At 39.5% G+C, this 20,151-nt stretch overlaps 1 protein-coding gene across 14 annotated transcripts in view; it reads left to right on the forward strand.

The window, feature by feature from the left end:
- The window catches only part of SPECC1 (sperm antigen with calponin homology and coiled-coil domains 1), a 413,523-nt gene that overhangs the window by 45,538 nt on the left and 347,834 nt on the right, over positions 1 to 20,151 (forward strand). The window contains exon 1 of one of the 14 annotated variants that reach the window (XR_012468818.1): positions 14,443 to 14,592. The exons of the other annotated variants lie outside the window; for them this stretch is intronic. The gene's annotated coding sequence lies outside the window, so the exon portion shown is untranslated. Of the gene's footprint in view, positions 1 to 14,442; positions 14,593 to 20,151 lie in introns of those variants that run through there. 14 annotated transcript variants of the gene reach the window in all.

Below are 20,151 nucleotides of genomic sequence, written 5' to 3' on the forward strand. Positions count from 1 at the left end.
ACTCATAGTCATCTCCCCACCCCACCTCCTCACAACCTTTGCATCTCTGCAAAGAAAGGAGGAAGATGTCTGACACATAGTAGGCATTTGATAAATGCTTTCTTTGGGATCAAATTTAGCATGACTTCTTAAGGTCCTTTTGAATAAAAGATTATAAATTAGAGTTGGAAGGGCCCTGAGAGGCCATCTAGTCTAACCTCTTTCAGTTTCCAGATAGGGAAACTGAGGCCAGAGAAACTAATTGCTCAAGATCACAAAGGGAATAAGGGATGAAGGCCAAGTCCTCCAACTCCAACCCTGTCAGATTTGGGGGTTCCCCCCTACTTTTAGTCATGCAAATGCATTTTATTAACTCAGCATTAATTTTTTCCCTTTTCATACAATTTTAAAAATCAGCCCACTCAATCTCTGTGAGTTAACATGCACTTCCTTCTTGTTCTCAGGGAAGGGCAGAGTTAACTTGATCTCATTGCCAAAATCCAGACTAACTTTTCTAACTCCTACTTTTCCCTGGGGCCATGACTTTTCCCCTGTAATTACTTCCCTCTGTGTAATTCCTTACACTGATATTTTGTGCTTCAGAACTGAATTAAAGGGTCATCTGAAATTATAGGCTTTTTAGTATGGCATTCCAGTTCCTCTTATCAGGGCTCATGGATGTTTACAGTTCTATATATCATGGAAAAAGTTTTGTATTTCTAGTCTGAATGTTTCTAATGGCTAATTTAGGATTTTCTCTTCTCTGTGATCATGTGGATGGTAATCTATCTACATTGCATTACTCAGTGCAATTTAGGTCCATAAGCTCAGTAATACACACTAAATGTGTTGTCAGCAAGATAAAGATGGGATTTATTTCATATAAGACTTCTGCAGATTTAGTTAGAATTCTGTGAATTTCAATCTCTCCCTCTCATTTTTCCCCTCTGAGTATGGCCTTTGTCACTGCACTGTGGGAGATGTGTCCATAAACCTAACTTTGGAAATGATAGTCCTTCATATGTCTTTGGGACTCTTCTTCTGACAGTCTTTCCCTAAAATTAGTTAGACATCTGAATTTGAAAACTCATGCAAAAATCACTTTCATCTTGGGCTCAACGGTAGTTATTTTTAGCAATGGTAAATTTGTTTCCAAGTATAAAACAGAACATTTTAGCCACTCCCCCCCTTTCTTATTTGGCTAAGATTTAGGAAATTTTATTTGGTTGAGAGGTGACTAGTTTCCATTGAGCCATGTATGAACTTAGCAGCAATGTCAAAAATTGAAGTCACAGAAACAAAACCTTCCTTTCAACTTGCTTACAGTGATCTAAAGTTACAGACACAGGGCCCCCCAGATGTATGTTGTTAGAAAGATAAAAGATGGGATTTATTTCTGATAAGAGTCCTGCAGATTGTTAGAATTCTGTGAATTTCAACATCTTTCCCCTCTCATTTTTTTCCTATGACTGTGACCTTTGGCTGGCTTATTTTGCTCTAGATTCAAGGATACAGCCTTCATCTTCCATTGTAGATAAATGGTTCTCAGTCCTATTTTTATTTTTATTTTTATTTTGGCAAGGCAATGGGGTTAAGTGACTTGCCCAAAGGCACACAGCTAGGTAATTATTAAGCATCTGAAGTCAAATTTGAACTCTGGTTCTCCTGACTCCAGGGCTGGTGCTCTATCCATTGCCCTACCTAGCTACCCTCTGACCTATTTTAAAAATCCTTCCTGCATTTAACTTTCACAGTCCTTTGTCTTGTCTGCCTCTTCTAGGCTGCTGTTATTCTCATCACTTAGAAAGTCTCCTCTAGAAAGTCTCTAATATTCATCAAGAACCTAGAATGTCAGCCCTGTGCTAAAGGTTGGAGATATAGAGACAAAACAGTAGGTAACCCTTCTCTCAAGGAGTTTACATTCTTCTAGATCTAATTGACTTTTCTTTGGACATAAACCTATGTCCTTTGGCTCCATCATCTTCCAGTATTCTCTAGAATCATGGTATTCCATTGAATAATCTCCATCTAGAGTCTGATGGTTAGTAATGTCCAGGAGATTGATTTGAAACAGACCAGTTTCTGGCAGCAAATTACCTATAATTTGGTGATTACAAAGTCAGTCTATTGTTCAAACGGAGGGAAGCCTTGGGCCAGTAATCACTCTCCCAGATACCTACATGATTTCATTGTCTGTGTATGTGTCACCAAGAATAACATGAGTTGTCTCCAGTGGATAAGAATGTGCATTAGAGATTAAATCACTGGGATCACACAAATTAAAGCAAGCTGGGTATAGATCTTGTCTTGTGGATTCTGGGTTGAAGAACCCTTTTGAGATAAAATTATCCTGGAAGAAACTTTCACAGGCATTGGTTTGAATCTAAGCCTATCATTTTATTAGTCTAGAGAATTGCTTATCTACTGTTATATTTAGAATCTTGGGGGGGCATAAAAAGGACTTTTATATATCTTGCTATGTAACTGGGGGGGCATTAGAGCTTTGTCCTCTAGTACTCAATTCGGAGAGCCAGAATTGTAGTTATTCAGCAAAGTGGAAACTACAGAATAACTTAGCCTTTAGTTATTAAGGACGATTAGTTAAAATAGGCAGCTATCAGATAGAAGACTGATGGTCAGGTTCTTATTCCACTCTGCTCTGTTCCCAGGGTCTCTGTCTCCTCCCCTCCAGAGCCTAATTTGTTGGGAGAGAGAGAGAGACAGAGAGAGAGAGAGAGACAGAGAGAGAGAGAGACAGAGACACAGAGACACAGAGAGAGAGACAGAGAGACAGAGACACAGAGACACAGAGATGGAGAGAGACGGCGAGATGGAGAGAGATAGCAGATACAGTGTAAAAAAAAACCTGAAAGACAAGACAGAGACAAAGAGATTACAATTCTTAATTATTATTATTTTTTTGGTTTGTGACAAAATTTCACAATGGTGATCAGCACATATTAAAGTCATAAATACTTTTGATTCATTCACATTCTAGAATCAGAGGTGGTGAGAGAGTTTGGGGGGAAGACCTCAGAGGCCATCTAGTTCAACACAAATCATTATTTTTGAGAAAAATGTTGATTTTTTGCATTTTGATAACCCTACTAACCATAAACATCAAGAGCCCCCTCAACAACTCTAATTCTATGGGGCTCCCTTTGACCACATTCTTGATTTCCGGTTGGAAATGCCATTTGAGAGGCTGTTGAAGTATTTTGAGCCCCCACTGAAATTGGAGAAGGAAACTATTATTATCTCCTTGCCCCAGAGCCAATTCAACATTTATTAATTCCTTTCTGTATACAAAACACATGGAATACTGGGAAAAAACCACCATAACCAAAACATAGGCAGTCCCTTCCCTCAAGTAGTTTACCTGGGAGATGCCATTATAAGGAAGTAATAACATATCAACAAAGTTTGAACCTTGGGACTTGGTGGGATAGGAAAGGATTTACAGCCTCCAAAAGAGTTTAAAAGTATTTAGATTATGCAGAGGGGCCTGAATGTTTCCCCTCCATGGGATTAGAAGGTAGACCATGGGGAAGGGACCCTCTTTTACAATGGGTCCATTTGTTCAACTGAAGAGCTCAAAGGTCTCAGGAAAAGTCAAAGTGAGCTTTAAAAGGAGAGCTGACCCATTTGCAAGTCTTCTCCTGCAGTAACACCCCCTCCTCCCAAGGAAGATGAAAACAGAGGGTATAATTAAGAAATATGAGTCTGTGCTAACTATGTAAACAATGGATTCCAGGTTAATGAAGAGATCTGGCAATAGGGAGACTTTGGACACCAAGCCAAACTGAATGTTCCTTTAATGTATTCATTATTGGTTCTTAAAAAAAATGTTTTATCTCTACACTTTAACTAACCAACAGGACTGGGATTTGGGAGAGCCAGCCTTGCCACTAGCGAGCTTTGATTCTCAGCTTCCTCATCTGTAAGAATGGAAATGAGTCTACTTGTAATTAGCTACCTAACAGTGCCTTTGCAGGGAAGCAAGATAATGTATTTAAAACTCTTTGCAAAACAAAGTGACATGAAAATGTCAGCTCTTATTACTCAGAACATTTTTCTCCTCTTTTTTTCAATAATTTCAGATAGAAATGGCCCCTGGGGCAAGTTGCCCTCCTGCTATTATTCTTTTATACTTAATGTTCTGTAGACTGTGGTGCTGAACAGCTGACTGGTATTCGTGATTGGATTTAAGTGTTGGGGTGGTGTGGGCTTCTATTCTTTCGGCTCCCTATTCAAATCATCCTCCTAAAAATTCCAGTGGCAGATGCTACTATGCTAGGGATGAAAAGTACTTTGGACTGAGTCCATGTGCCTTCCATCTCTTTTGCTAGGTAACATTTCTGGAGTCTATGATGTATAGATATTCTTTTTTATCTGCCTTCTATCAGTCATTTATATATAAATATATGTGTGTGTGTGTGTGTGTGTGTGTGTGTGTGTGTGTGATCAATCAAGATATGTATCATCTATCATCTGTCTATCTTATCTGTCTCTCACTTTCCCAAATGTGGTCTCTATAATTTTGCATTTGGCTTATTTTATTGTTGTGTTTGCCATTTACCTTGTTCTGGTCATTATAAATAAAGTTTGCATGATTCTTCTGGCCATCAGACTATAGTTTTTTTCCCTGCTTTAGGGTTAGATTTTCAGACTCTTCTGTTTTCTCCTCTTCATATTTAAGTAACTCTTCAATCCCTGCTCTTATTCTGTCTTCTATGGACTGAGAGGTGAAGTTATTTCTTACACTTGCCCTGCATAGGTCTATAATACAATGTTGTAGTTCTTGGTACGGGAACTATTATCAACAAAAAGCAGATGAAGCCATTGTGCCTCACTGGCAAGATCTGTTTGCAGTGTGGGTATGAAGTCATACTGGCCCATAATAAAGTATTCATTATCTTACAGCCATGTCACATGCTTCAGTGGTCAAGGCCATCTGCAACAAAGCATTTTCCAAGATGAGTGTATTGGTGCATCTGGTTTATTCCAATTTTTCTCATGGTCCCAGAGTATGACTGAATTTCATGTGCTTCTTCATCTTGATTTTCACAATGAATCTAAATGGGGCTAACCCCACAACTCCATGCTGTCTCATCTGTTTCTTAATTAACAGGAAAAGTTATGTCCCATTACTGAGTTGCCAGAACCCCATCAGATAGCTTTTCAGACTTTCAGTGCTTTTGGGTTTGGTCTAGGGTACTTGCCCTTGTACTAGTCCTTGCCTTACTTCCTAATGACATGGGCTTTGAGTGTGTTGTTATCATTCTTATTACTAATAGTATTATTAATAGTAGTATCCGTTCTTAAATAAAATATTCCACCTTTTACAAGAAATGGGAAACTGAAGTCAATAGAATATTAGATCTTGTCATAGGAATTTCTCCCATTCTCTGGGAAATTCAAAAGCTAATTGGTAGCCTTTAATCTTAATTTGGTTATTCAGACTTTTCTACTTCTGTGACTGGATAAGTTAGAAATTATTTTGGCCTATGGTTTAATTTCTTTCTCAAAATAAACAGATTGGCAGACTTCTATGCTAGAAGTTATTCTTTGGAACCATTAAAAGTTTCCATTATTTTTTGTGTTTTTTTATTCAATTCTTTCATGACCCCAGCATGTACATTATTGGTTCAAATGTTTGTGGAATGCCTGCTATGTACAAGATACAGTTAGTTCTTGTTTTAAAAATACAATTTTGTTCCAATGTGATTGAGATATAATAGGGAAGATTTTAAATATGATACAAATACCACCAAGCTCCCCCTAGTGATTCCATTTTCACAAACAAACTTCATATTTTTTGTAAAGCCCTGAAGTCTTTACAAAAGTAAAGTGACATATATAATATATATTATATCTTATCACACATATTTTCTGTATCTTAAATATTGTGTATATAATATGTCATATGTATTATACAATCTTATCTTGTAAATGCAAATTGTATTTCTTGACATTTATTGTATATAGACCTTTTCAAAGAAAAGTGAACAGAGCAGGATTGGTTTGAACTCATTTCTGCCCTACTCCTAACCCTTTCATCCCTTGTTTCTGCCCCATGCCCACTCACATTTCCATTTCAAGGTCTGAGTTGTGACTCCTAAACCTCAAAATTACAACCTGTCCAACTTATCAAGGACTTTGCCAGTTCAGCTATGGAAACCTCAATGCAAGTTGAACTGTTGCTACTATTTATTGTACTATTCATGTATGTATTAGCCATTTGACATGTTTGAAATGGTGCTACCATTTTTATTAAGTTTTAAAATTATTCCAATAAGTATTTAATTTAAATAAATATTTAATTAAATTAAGTTTGTAAAATTATTACTATTTCACTATTATTGTTTAGTTTTAATTTTATTTCATTTTTTTAAAAAGGGTCATGGGAGAAGTTTTTGAACATTCTGGCCCAACACCATTTTGCCCATAAGTTCTGTGGTTTTTATTGTGCAGTTTTGCATGGTGTGGTCCTTTTGGAGAATTCATATATTTTGTTATAACAGAACTAACTGTCCTGTGAGAGTAGGTGCTTGGAGGATACAAAGATAAGTCTCTGCCCTCATGTAGCTTGCAATCTATGATGAGAGATAAAATGTATCTATTTCATCTGTTGGAAAATGCTTTTCTCCTTCACTTCTGGGTTTTTTTGAAACCCGTAGCTCTCTTCAGAGTCCTATTCAGATTCTCCCATTATGAAGACTTTCTTCATTCTCTCAGCTTTTAGCAACACTCCTTACATCTACCCCCCCCACACACACTGTGTATTTGTTTTCTATACATTCTATAATTTCCATATCTACTTATTGGTGAACATACTTCATCCTTATTTTTGAATGTAAACTCCTTGAGGGCAGGAGCTGTCAGGCTCCTGTTTTTGTATTCCTTGTACCTAGGACAGGGCCGGTCTGGTTCATAGTGGTTACCTTATAAACACTCCTTGAGTGATAGATTGATTTGGATCCCCTTCTTACACTGCTAGGGGCTGTCCTTAAAACACCCGGACTAGGTCTGCCATGAATTTCTGATGGCTGACTCAACTGGACCCTCACTACCACCAAGCAATCATTGATCATTCTCATTCTACACAGCATCTGTTCTAAAACCTTCTCTCTTTTTCTCTTTACTCACTGCAGAGTTTGACGTCACCTGTTATTAAGTTTTTTTATTGATTTGTTTTTAAGGCATCTTCATCTCATAGAGTCATAGATTTAGAGCCATCTTTCCAATTTGAGATTATCTTTCCAAACACCTTATTTTAGAAGAAACTGAAGCACAAAGAGGTTAGGTTCCTTGACCAGGATCACATAGGGAGTAATACCAGAGGTTGGAGTTGAACTTGGGTCTTTTTGACCCAAAGTATAGCACTCTATCTACTATGCTGGGCAAGCTAGGTGGTGCAGTGAATAGAGCACCAACCCTGGGGTCAGGAGGACCTGAGTTCAAATATGGTCTCAGACACTAGATTCATACTAGCTGTATGACCTTGGGTAAGTCACTTAACCCTGGTTGTTTCCCATCCAGGGTCATCCCCAGTCATCCTGATTTATATCTGGCCGCTGAATCAAGATGATTCTGAAGGAGTAAATGAGGCTGGTGAGCACAGTCCCCCTCACTCAATTCCAATTCACGTGTGTCATGACATCACTTCCCTGATGTCATGGTCTTTTTTGAGAACACCAACAACAATCTACTATGCCACATTGCCTCTTAATAGATCCAAATATATCCTCTGCCTCTCCCCATCCCAGAGAACTGACCTTTAAAACAGAAAAATTAAAAAGAAAGAGAATAAAGGCATATATGGCAAAACTAAAAAGCCAGCCAAGTTCAATAGTATATGTAATATTCCATACTCACAGTCCCTACTTCTGCAAATAAAGAAAGATTCCTTCCCATATCTCTTCTTTGAGACTGTTTGATCATTATAATTAAATCATATTCAGTTTCATGAGAGAGGATTGCAGATATTATATATTTTGTTTTCTGAGTTCTGCTTCTTCCCGCTTCTCCTTCCTATCTTAGCCACTCAACCCTCCTCAAAAAATAAAAACCAATGCCTCATCATCCTCCCCTTCCCCACCTTTTTCCCCTCTTCACATCCTCAAAGCAAAATAAAACAAATATCTAATCTTGCCTATCTCTCAAGCTCTCTGCCCCTTTGTGTTGTTCAGTCATTTCAGTCACTTCTGACTCTTCTTGATCTCATTTGGGGTTTTCTTGGCAAAGATATTGGAGTGATTTGCCATTTCCTTCTCCAGCTGACTTTACAGATGAGGAAACCAAAGCAAACAGGGTCAAGTTAACTTACCCAGGGTCATTTAACTAGTAAGTGGCTGAGTCCAAATTTGAACTCAATTCTTCCTGGCTCTAGACTCCAATATTCTATCCATTGTGCCACATAATTGACCTCTGTCATCATACAGTGCCCCATAAAAGAGTTATTTATACTCTCTGTATCCTCTTACTCTTGAACCCTTTCCAGTCTGGCCTTTGTCCCCACCAATGTCCTGGAACATCAACTCTTTTCAAGTTCATAGATGAGTTCTTTGGTCAGATATATTTTTACTGTTCCCTTCCTTGACTACTCAATAGTAGCTGACATTCTCTTCTTAGTATCAATTGAATAGTCATAATGACTAATATTTGCAAAGCAAGGTTGACAACGTGCTTTGTAGATATTCTCTGAGTTGATCCTCCCAATATCCCTGAGATGTAGGTGTTTTTATTATCCCATTTTACAGGGGATAATAAAGTCTGAGAAAAGTTAATCAGCCCATGCTCCCATGACTGGAAAGTGGGTTAGGTGTCTTCCTGACTCTTGCCTTTCTTCCTTTGGCTTCTTTTGGATTGTTTGTCCTCTGCCCTTTTGACTGTACCTTCTTCCTGCTCCTTGAATGTGGATCATTTCCCAAGAATATGTTCTAGACTCCCCTTTGCTTCTCTCTGAATCTTACTTCCTTTGTCATGTTCTTCTAACATCATTAGATGAAATATCATAGATTGAGTTAATGCACCACATCTCAGAAACTTTGAGTGACTTTCAAATAAAAGGTGACTCCCCATCATCCAAGTCATGTATTCTGTGCTCCCACCTAGTTGGTTTGCTTTCCATCCTGCCCTCACCCATCTCAGTGTTTCTGTTTATGCTATCTCCAATGCTTGAATTTGATTCCTTCCAACTCTCTTGCTTTGTTTTTTAGGCTCAGTAGGGACTATTTTATCTATGAGTTTTTCCCTGACTCTCCTCCCATGTGATAGTGACCTCTCCCAAGCTTGGACCTGGATATGAAAGATGTTTATTTAAATGAACAAATGATTCTAATGGAAAAAAGGTCATAAAGACTCTTAAGAGAAGTACAGTCAGAATACTATTGGGACTTCAAAAGGGAGGGACATCCCACTCTTGAGGGCCTTCCTAGCTGTAGCATTGGGATTGGCCCTTAAAGAAGAGTCAGGGTTGTTTTTTTTTTTTAAGTAGAGATGAGTGCAAGGACATTTCAGACACAAGGAATGCTGTTAGTAGAGACACAGGGTTTGGAAAGTACAGGTTGTGTTTAGGGAGTGGTGTGCAGTCCACCAAATTCACTAGTAGTCTCTGATCTACAATTAAGGCAATAGGACTTAAGGGCTTGGTATAGCAGAGGGTGTCCTAGCCCCAGAGGATATGTGCCTTGGTTTTTGCCAATAACCAGTTAATATGATCTTTGGGAAGTCACTTGATCCTCAGTTTTCTCATCTGCAAAATGGGGATAATAACATGTTCCCTGTCTACTTTATGGGAATGGTATGAAGATGAAATGAGAAAATTATGTGAAAGCCCTTTGTAAATGCTACTTGAATGTGGGTCATTATTAAAATATTGTTATCTCCCCTTCTGACAGACTTTCTGGAGCCACTGGGAGGACCCCTCTTTCCAAAGTGGTAGAAAAGTGGCTACTGAGCCTTGGGGAGGAGATTGTCAAAAAATGTCTATTCTTTGGGTGGGGTATGCCATAAGTGCTTCTGAAGAGAGATATGACATGATTGGGAGAGTAGATGATGACATTAATCAGGAAATCCATGAATTCCCTACTTAAGACACTGCTGGGGATCAGAGGATCATAGATCTAAAGCTAAAGGAACCTCAGAAGTCATCTGGTTTGACCCCCCCCATTTTATAGATGAGTGATTTGTCCAAGGTCACTCAAGAGCTAGGTTCTTCTTCTCTTCTTACCTATTTCCTTCCTTCCTTCCTTCCTTCCTTCCTTCCTTCCTTCCTTCCTTCCTTCCTTCCTCCTTCATTTCTCCTTTCTTCCTTTCTTTTTTCTTATCGAATTTTTCCATTCCAAATTCTTTCTCCCTCACCCACAAAAAGGCAAAACAGATAAACAAAACTAATATAAATATACAGAGTCATGCAAAATAAATTTCCACATTAGCCATGTTCCTTAAAAAAATGAAAGAAAAGAAAATATGCTTTAATCTATCGAGTCCGTCGGTATATTTCATTATAAGTTCTTTAGTCATTATACTGATCAGAGCTACTAAGTCTTTTAAAACTGATTATCATTTCAATATTGCTGTTTTTGTGTAAACTGTTCTCCTGTTCTACGCACTTCACTTTGCTTCAATTCGTACAAGTCTTCCCAGGTTCTTCTGAAAATATTCTCTTTATTTTATTTATTTATTTATTTATTTATTTTTTTTTTAGCACTTTAGTATTCTATTGAAATCATAAAGCACAGTTTGTTCAGCTGATCTCCCTCAATTTTCAATTAATGGGCATCCCTCGATTTCCAATTCTTTGCCAATGCACAAAGATCTACTATCAATACATTTTGTATTTATGGATCTTTTTCTTCTTTCTTTGAGTTCTTTGGGGTACAGACCTGGGATTCACTGTATCAAAGGATTATAGTTTAATAGCTTTCTGGGAATAGTACCAAATTGTTCTCCAGAATGATTGGAGCAGTTCACAGCTCCACCAAGAGTGCATTATCATACCTGTTTTCCCATAGCCCTTGCAGCATTTGTCATTTCACTTTTGTCATCTTAGTCCAACCATGTGGGTGTGGGGTAGTATTTCAGAGTTGTTTTAATTCGGATCTCTTGAGTTATTAGCATTTGATCATATGGTTTTTGACAGCTTTGATTTCTCCCTCTGAAAGCTACCTATTCATATCCTTTGACCATTTATCAATTGGGGGGCTTTTGTGCTTATAAATTATAAATCAGCTGCCTATATATTTTAACAACAGTAATAATACTAGTTAACTTTTATATGGTGCTTACTATATATCAGTCACTGTGCTAATTGCTTTACAATTATTATCTCTTATGACCCTTACAACAACCTTGACAGGTAGATACTGTTATTATCTTCATTTTATAGATAAGGAAACTGAATCAAATAAGGTTAAGTGACTGTCCAAAAGTGTCTGAGGTCACATTTGAACTTAGGTCTCCCTGTTACTGGGATACCAGGTGACAGAGTGGATAGAGTGACAGGCCTGGAGTCAGACACACTCATCTCAAAAAGACTTGCCCAGGGTCACACAACTGTGACCACTCAAGGCTGGATCTGAATTCGGTCTTCCTGACTACATGCAAATACATACATATATATGTATATATATGTATATATATATACATATATATATATGTAGATATAGATATAGATAGAGATATAGATAATATATACATTCCATATTACCCAGTAAGTGCTTAATATTTGTTAAATGAATTTTTGCCAGGCCCTTAACTAGGTGCTAACTCTTAACTCAAAATAAAATTTGGCTCCTGCTCTCCAGGATTCACATCACCTTGTTTGCCTCAGTTTCCTCATATGTCAAATAAGCTGGAGAAGGAAATGACAAACCACTCCAGTATTTTTGCCAAGAAAACCCCAAATGGGGTCACAGAGAGTTGGACTTGACTGAAAAATGATTAAATAACAACTTCCTCTTATAGAGCAATGTGCTACAAATTTTTTTCCCCCAGTTTTGCTAGGACTTGTTCCATTATACCCAACTGAATATAAAGACATGCTTGATGTTGGTACCAGGAAGCTTCTAATCTGACTGGGGAGCATTTGGAAAATTAATATTGCATTTTATATTTAGGATATAAATAAGGATAGTTTGGATGTCCTGATGTGCTGGAAGATGAGTAGGAGTGGAGTGGTCAGGAAAGCTCTTTGGAGCTGGCCTGAGGAAGGCTTAGACAGCCGAGCTGAGGGGTAGGAACAGAAAGGGTTAAAAGCATGGAGGCTGGAAGATGAGTTTCAGGTCAGATGAGACCATGAGTTTGATTGGATTTAGACAGAGTTTGGAATGGGTAGTCACAGATCTGTAAACCTATTTTTTTTAGGTTTTTGCAAGACAATGGGGTTAAGTGACTTGTCCAAGGCCACACAGCTAGGTAATTATTAAGTGTCTGAGGCTGGATTTGAACTCAGGTACTCCTGATTCCAGGGCTGGTGCTCTATCCACTGTGCAACCTAGCCACCCCACTCTTAACTCTAAATAAAACTTGGCTTCTGCTCTCCAATTAGTCCCTTTAAATATTTTTCAGCACCTACCCACTTTGCTAAAGACTGAGGATACAAATAAAGTGAAAAAAAAAACCCAGCCCCTGCCCTCAAGGAGCTTACAATCTAAAGGGTAAGGAAGTCTATAAATGAATGAAACCTTAAAAGCTAACATTTAAGTGTCTAAGTTAAATTATAGCTGCCATTTCAAAGACCAGTTACAGCTGGTTCTTGAAACGTGGCTATCAGCACAATCGGATACACTGTCATTTGTCTCACATAGTGATATAATTTTGGTGGTCTTTGATAACGAAGGACTAGAACCAACCAACCGGCTATCAGTCAGTAGTCAGCCAATAAACATTTATTAAGCACCTGTTGTTTTCCTGGCATGTTGCAAAGTACTGGGACTACAAAGATGGCAAAAAACAGTTCCTGACCTCAAGGATCTTATATTCTAATACAACATATGAATTTCTAGGTTTGTAAAGATATTGCATCTGATGGTAATCTGAAAGGGGAGGATAGCCCCCTCCTCTGTTCATCATTTGCTTGTTCTCTGTAGGAGTAAATGGGGGAAGGGCTTTGTAGATATATTGGGGAGGGGAATCAGAGGACCTCGCACTGGAATTAAGTGAGACCCTAGCAAGAGGTTCCAGAAGATCACCAGGCCACTATTCCTGCAGAGAACCATGTTTCTGCCTCTGGTCCTTCCTTGGGATTACTTTCTTTCTTTCTTTTTTTTAAATTATTGTTTTTTTGAATTTTACAATTTCCCCCCATCTGGCTTCCCTCCCCACCCCCCACAGAAGGCATTCTGATAGTCTTTATATTGATCCACGGTATACATTGATCAAAATTGAAGGTGTTGAGAGAGAAATCATAAAAGGAAAAAATAAAATATAAGAGATAGCAAGTTTACATAATAAGATAACTTTTTTTTAAATTAAAGGTAATGGTCTTTGGTCTTTGTTCAAACTCTACAGTTCTTTCTCTAGATACAGATGGTATTCTCCATTGCAGACAGCCCCAAATTGTCCCTGATTGTTGCACTGATGGAATAAGCAAGTCCATCAGGGTTGATCATCACCCCCATGTTGCTGTTAGGGTGTACAGTGGTTTTCTGGTTCTGCTCATCTCACTCAGCATCAGTTCATGTAAATCCCTCCAGGCTTCCCTGAATTCCCATCCCTCCTGGTTTCTAATAGAACAATAGTGTTCCATGACATACATATACCACAGTTTGTTCAGCCATTCACCAATTGATGGACATTTACTCAATTTCTTGGGATTGCTTTCTAAGGGGTCTTCTTGGGAGGTATTCACATCCCTTCCAACATATTTACTCCACCCCACCTTCAGCCAATTAGTAGACTCAGTCCTTCCCCTCAACCCCAATAACACTGGACTGATTTTCAGGATTCCAGTCCTCCTTCCCTCTCCCTCCCCCCCCAGATTCCTGCTCCCATTGCTTCCTACTTGACCCAGAGGGGAAAACACCCCCTGTCTTTGCTTCTCTTGACTTCCTACACCACCCCACCCATTCTGTTTATTTACCACTTGGGTAGATCAGATTGGAACTAGGGAGGATCAGGCCACATAAAACAAGAATGTGAGGGTTTTTGGTGTTTTTTTTTTCTTTCTATTTGATACTGAAAAGATCAGCATGAAAAGAACCAGCCTACGCCTTTAAAATGGGCTTCATTTTTCAGCATTGCAGCACAGGTACAAATTAAGTGAAAGCATCCATTCAGCTTAGCAGGATGGAAATATCATTTGCTCTCTTTTTTTCCCCCTAAGTGTTGTATGTGTCTGTGTGTGTGTGTGTGGGGGGGTGCAGAGTATGTGAGAGTGTCTGTATTCTGAAAAGTCAGGGCACTCCTGAAGCCAGCCAGCTTCCGTATGTGAATCATTGCTCAACAAAGTCTCCGTCTCTGCACTGTGTGGTTTTCCTCTAAGGGAAGCACCAAGCCCTGAAATAGCCAGCCAGACTTGCCCATGTCAGAAGTTAGAGAAAACTAGATCTCATTTTGAGACAGAAGAGAAAGAGAGAGAGAGAGAGAGAGAGAGAGAAAATTCTTGCAGTAAGTAATTGATCATTTCTTTAAAACAAAATATTCAGCTAGAGCTGAGAGCATCCACTAGCCATCCAAGGGAAGGGGACTGGGTGGGGGTGATGGTATGTTTGTTTTGTTGTGGGTCACCCGTTTTCCAGTAGCTGTTTACACTGACATGACCCGGGTTTGTGGGTTCTCATCAGCAGCTGGTTGATGTTGATGGTACCCAGGTTGGTGGGTTCTCAACAGCTGCTGGATGATGATGATGGTACCCAGGTTGGTGGGTTCTCATCAGCAGGCATCAGTTTCTGTTGCTTGGTGTCCTTGATAGATGCATCTACTTTCTCCTTGGTAACTGGGCTCTATGATTCATTTTCTGATGTTTTAGAAAAGTAATCTGCTCCCTCAGCTTTGGTTTTCTTCTCAGTGAGAGTGAGGGGATTTAACCCTTATGGGTTAATGTCCAAACTTCCTTTGAAAGACATTAGTTTCTTTTGGCAAAGTGCTTATTTGAGGGAATTGGGGTTTGGTTTGGCAGCTAACCAATTTAGGAAAAATAGAATTAGGAGAAATAGAATATGTAAATGTGAAGTATGGAGACCTTGAAGGTGAAAAAAATGGGTTGAAGAGTAGCTGGGAGAACTGTTTTTTTCCCACCAGAAAGAATTAAGGGCACTTCCTGCAGATTTAGTCATGAAGCATAGAAAGAGCAAAATTCTATCGGGAGAAAGGAATGGAGTGGGCTGCTGGGATTGCGGAAAGGTCCTGCAGCTGCTCAGAAAACCAGGGTTTGGGTCAGATTTTGATATGTCTTCTCTCCCACTTTGATCTGAAGTTGAGTCAAACTGGGCTCATGTTTGAAACATCTGGGTTGGGATCGGGAACCTGATGGCATGAACATGGCAGCCAGATGGGCCAGACTTTGTGATTTTCTGGGATGGTCCTGATTTCAAATATTTAGTTCCATTCAGAAGGAAAGAAAGGAAGGAGTGGGGGAGGGAGAGGGAGGGAGGGAGAGAGAGAGAGAGAGAGAGAGAGGAGATACAGAGAGACAAAGAGAGAGACAGAGAAGAGAAGAGAGAGCAGAAGGAGGGAAGAAAAAGAAAGAATAAAGGAAGAGATAAAGAAAGCAAGGAAGAAGCAAAGAGAAGGAAGGAAAAGAAAAAGAAATGAAGGAAGCCAAGAAAGAAATGAAAAGAAAGAAAATGCTTGTGAGACCATTTTATTTTTTTTATTGCAAGGCATCTAGCATACTGCTTAGTATATAGTAGGCACTTAATAAAGGCATGTCGTTTGATTAATTCAGAAAGTGCAGTCCCTTCACTTACAAAGTCCTATACTGATAAGGCACTAGGAATAGAATTTCAAGGCTGTTGTCTGAGAAAAAGAGGCTTTTCCCCCCCCAAGAAGCTCTTCTTTGAAGAAGGGAGCCTATCTAAACTTATTTTCACTGTTGTTATTTCTAATGATGACAGAGTACAATTAGGAATATTGCCCTGTTATATATAGTGGGGTTAGAAACAGAGAGGAGAGACAGATTCAGACAGATTATTTTTTTATTTTGAGATCTCAAAGCACTTTCATCTAGTTCCTAACCAAGGCTCTCCCAGGAAGGTGAGGACATGTACTAAGAATCTTCTTCCTTCTTTCTCCAGAAATACCCCCCAAATTTCCCATTTCAAATGCCTCACTTTATAGACTGAAATGTTTTGGTCATTTATTTATTACCTTGGCCTAAGTCCTTTCTGGGAGAAGTCTATTCAGTGGAAAAGGCACCAGATTTCGGGTCTGGGTTCCAATCCAAACCAATGTTTAGCACTTAGCATAAGATGTGACTTACAGTTGGTGCTTAATAAGTATTTGATTGGTTAATTGGCTAAGTTCTGTCCAGTGAGTTTAACACTTCTACCAACCAATAGTTGAATTCATTGTTTCCCAGTCCCTCAGTACCTTTTGTTCTCATCTACATTTTTTCCTCCTGCTTCTAACTTCGCCTAAGTTCATGGGCTGTCTCTGTGTCTCTTTGTCTCTGTGTCTCTTTCTGTATGTGTGTGTGTGTGTCTGTCTGTCTGTCTTTGACTGTCTCTCAGTCTCTGTCTCTTGTCTAGCTCTGTATCTTTCTCTGTCTCTGTCTCTAACTTTCTGTTTCTCTCTTTCTATCTTGTATATGTCTGTCTATCTCTGGTTCTCTGTCATTGGCTCTGTGTGTGTGTGTGTGTGTGTGTGTGTGTGTGTGTGTGTGTGTGTATCTGTGTGTGTCTGCCTCTCCCTCCATACATATATAAAATTTTCCTTAATGTTTATAGCTCTCCCCTAATCTTTACCAAAGCATATTTGATGTTTATCAGATGACACTTTGTGCTGTGGGTAATATGGTAAAACTATATGAACCCAAGGTCTAAAGGGGCTCCACTCCCAGAGAGGTGGCCACCAGGAGGCTCTCTTTACTTTCTTTCAGACATAGACTCAGCCCCAACAGGTCTGGGCTGGGGTGTCCCCCAGTGTGGTCTGGACATTAGCCTTAGGGTGACCTTGATAGAGAAGAAGAGTCTACTACCCTCTGTGTGATATAGAAGGTTAGCCAAGAGAGTCTCATTAGGGCCAATCTAGAAAATCACCTTCTTCTAACTAGACTAGCTTTTAGGATCACCCTTCTCTCTTTTTTTTTTTTTTTATTTTTGCAAGGCAAATGGGATTAAGTGGCTTGCCCAAGGCCACACAGCTAGACTAAGTATCTGAGACTGGATTTGAACCCAGGTACTCCTGACTCCAAGGCCGGTGCTTTATCCACTACGCCACCTAGCCGCCCCTCACCCTTCTCTTTTTAATAGAGGAGGAAATTGAGATCCAGAGTGGAAAAGGACTTGCCCAGAGTCACACAGATATTAAGTGGCTGAGTCAGAATTAGAACTCAGATCTTTCAATCTCACTTTCAAGAACTCCTTCCACCCCTCTCTGCAGTGGCATCATGCTGCCCAAGCCAGAGGAGCCACAAAGTAGGAGAGAAGGAATAAGCATTTTTTAATGCCTTCTATATGCTGATTATTGTGATAGACATCCAGCCTCAGACACTTGCCACTTACTAGCTGTGCAGCCTTGGGCAAGTCACTTAACCCTGACTGCTTCACATTCAGAGCCAGCTCCAGTTATCCTGATTCCCATCTGGCCTCTGGACCCAGATGACTCCTGAGGAGAAAGTGAGACTGGTGACTTAGCCCAGCACCTCCCCCTCAACTCAAATCCAGTTCATGTGCTTGCCATGGCACACCTCCTTGATGTCATAGTCTTCAAGAATGAAGGACAAACAACTGTGGTAGATACCTCCACAGATATCACCTTTGAGAGGCTGACACTCTGATAACTGAAGGGGAAAAAGAAAGATTCCATAACAGATGATCAACCAAAATTCTTACCTTTTTATTTTTTAAATTACATTTAAAGGGGTGGCTAGGTGGCGTAGTGGATAAAGCACCGGCCTTGGAGTCAGGAGGACCCGGGTTCAAATCCGGTCTCAGACACTTAATAATTACCTAGCCGTGTGGCCTTGGGCAAGCCACTTAACCCCATTTGCCTTGCAAAAACCTAAAAAAAAATTTAAAAATTTCATTATAAAATATTTTTTTCATAAAATGGTGTATGTAAAATAAATGTATATGTTAAAAACAAATTTTAACATTCTTTAAAAAAATTTCAGTTCTAAATTCTCTGCTTCCCTGAGATGGTAAGCAATTTGATATGAGTAAAATAAATTTTTGATTTTTTTTTTACATCACCAAAATTTCTTCCAGGATCTTCTCCCCTCCTCTCCCCTACTCAAGGCCATTAAAAAATTGATAAAACTGATAAAGATGTTGGAAAAAAATCTGAAAACCTATGCTATAATATACATATCTCTGCATCTCCCACTTTTGCAAAGGAGTAGCTTGGGGGGTGTCTTCTCACATTTCTTCTTTGGGTCCATGTCTTAAAAAAAAGAAAAAAAGATCTGAATATTATTTTTAAAGGTCTAAATTTTTTTTTGGAAGGGGTCGGAATTTAAAGTCAACTTGACCAAACATGCCCTTCTTTTCTTTTCCAGTTTAGCTGTTATGGGCTAAGGCCCTGAACAGGCATCATCCTTTCCTCATTCCTTTTTGTGGAATGCCATTGGAATGGGGGTGGCATCATTCCAGCCCACATGGCTGTGGCTGGCTGTCTCTCTCACCTGGAGTGTGCCCATGGAGGAGGGGGAACAGCAGCTGTCACCACAGGGAGCCAGGGCCATCATCTGGATGGCCATTCTTTAGTGACACAATTATTTATGTCTCTCCAACCAGAAGGCAGGTGATGTGGCGGCCCCTGTACTCTCTGTACCTTTTAAGAGCGGCACCCCAGGATGATGCAGGGACATGTAATGACAGGGTATTGAAGGCACACAGCGTGTGAATCCTCCCTCCTCTTTGGAATGATTAGAGCCAACATTTTAAATACAATTCTCTGATACAGGGCAAGGCAGATTAACTCTGGAGTCACTGGACCTTAGGCTCAACTTCTGTCTCTAGCAGAGATTGTTGGTGTCATCCCAAGAAGCAAGTCATTGCCTTGTGCCTTAGCTTCCCCATCTGTAAAACAAGGAGATTGGATTTGATGGCCTCTTAAGGGCCCCTCCCATCTTCGATGATGTTTCATATGAATAGATGACTTCCAAAATCCTTTCCAGCTCTAGGTCTGTGATATTCCAAGTTTCATGCTATGGATGGGTAGACCAGACTATCACTGGTCTGGAATACCACATGCCGACCAAACTCAGGGGTTTGCTTTCATGCACAGCCAGGTGTCATAGGAAAAATACCTAAAGCCTGTGGGGTTTTTTTTTAAATAAAAACACCAGAAAATTTCAGGAATGCGAAAACAAAAAAATAATCATCTGCATTCAGCCATTCAATTTAATCCAATAACAATTAGAGAAACCAAGAGATTTGGGGCTGAAATTCCATAGGGCCTTTGATCTCAAGTGGTGAGGGAATCCCATTGCATCTGATTTATTTGCCTTTCACATCTAGATGGCATTGGTCATTGTTCTGAGCTCTGCCAACCTACTCAGCTGAGAGGATGCCGATTGTTGATAATTTGAGTGCTGCCAAAAAAAAATCAGAAGGTAGTATAATTCTTTTCCTTTTCTCCCCTATGTAGTTATCAGTAATGGGAATACCATGGTCTAATTAAGAAGTTCAGAATCACATATGTGGAGGAGCTGAGAGTTATCTAAACAAACCTTCTTCAATTTACAGATGAGGAAACTGAGGCCCTAAAGGTATTCAGGAGCAGAGCCAAAATTTGAACTCAGTCCCTCTGACTATAAAGCCAGCATTCTTTCCACTGTATTATAAGCCTTGGAGATTACCACCCAGGGAGAATCCTTCCCGGGAGCAGGAAAAGAGCCCTGGGCTTGGTATAATCCTTTCTTATGTTTTTTTAACCACATGTACATTGTGATAATAGAATCCTGTCTTTCACCAAGTCTGAGATTTATCTTAGTTAATAAATTGGCTCCTGTTTCCTTATGCTCAGCCAGAAATACCAGAGGAGCCCACCATTTAAGTACAG

Source organism: Macrotis lagotis, chromosome 5 (genome assembly GCF_037893015.1).
Source record: "Macrotis lagotis isolate mMagLag1 chromosome 5, bilby.v1.9.chrom.fasta, whole genome shotgun sequence".
Taxonomy (NCBI): Eukaryota; Metazoa; Chordata; class Mammalia; order Peramelemorphia; family Peramelidae; genus Macrotis; species Macrotis lagotis.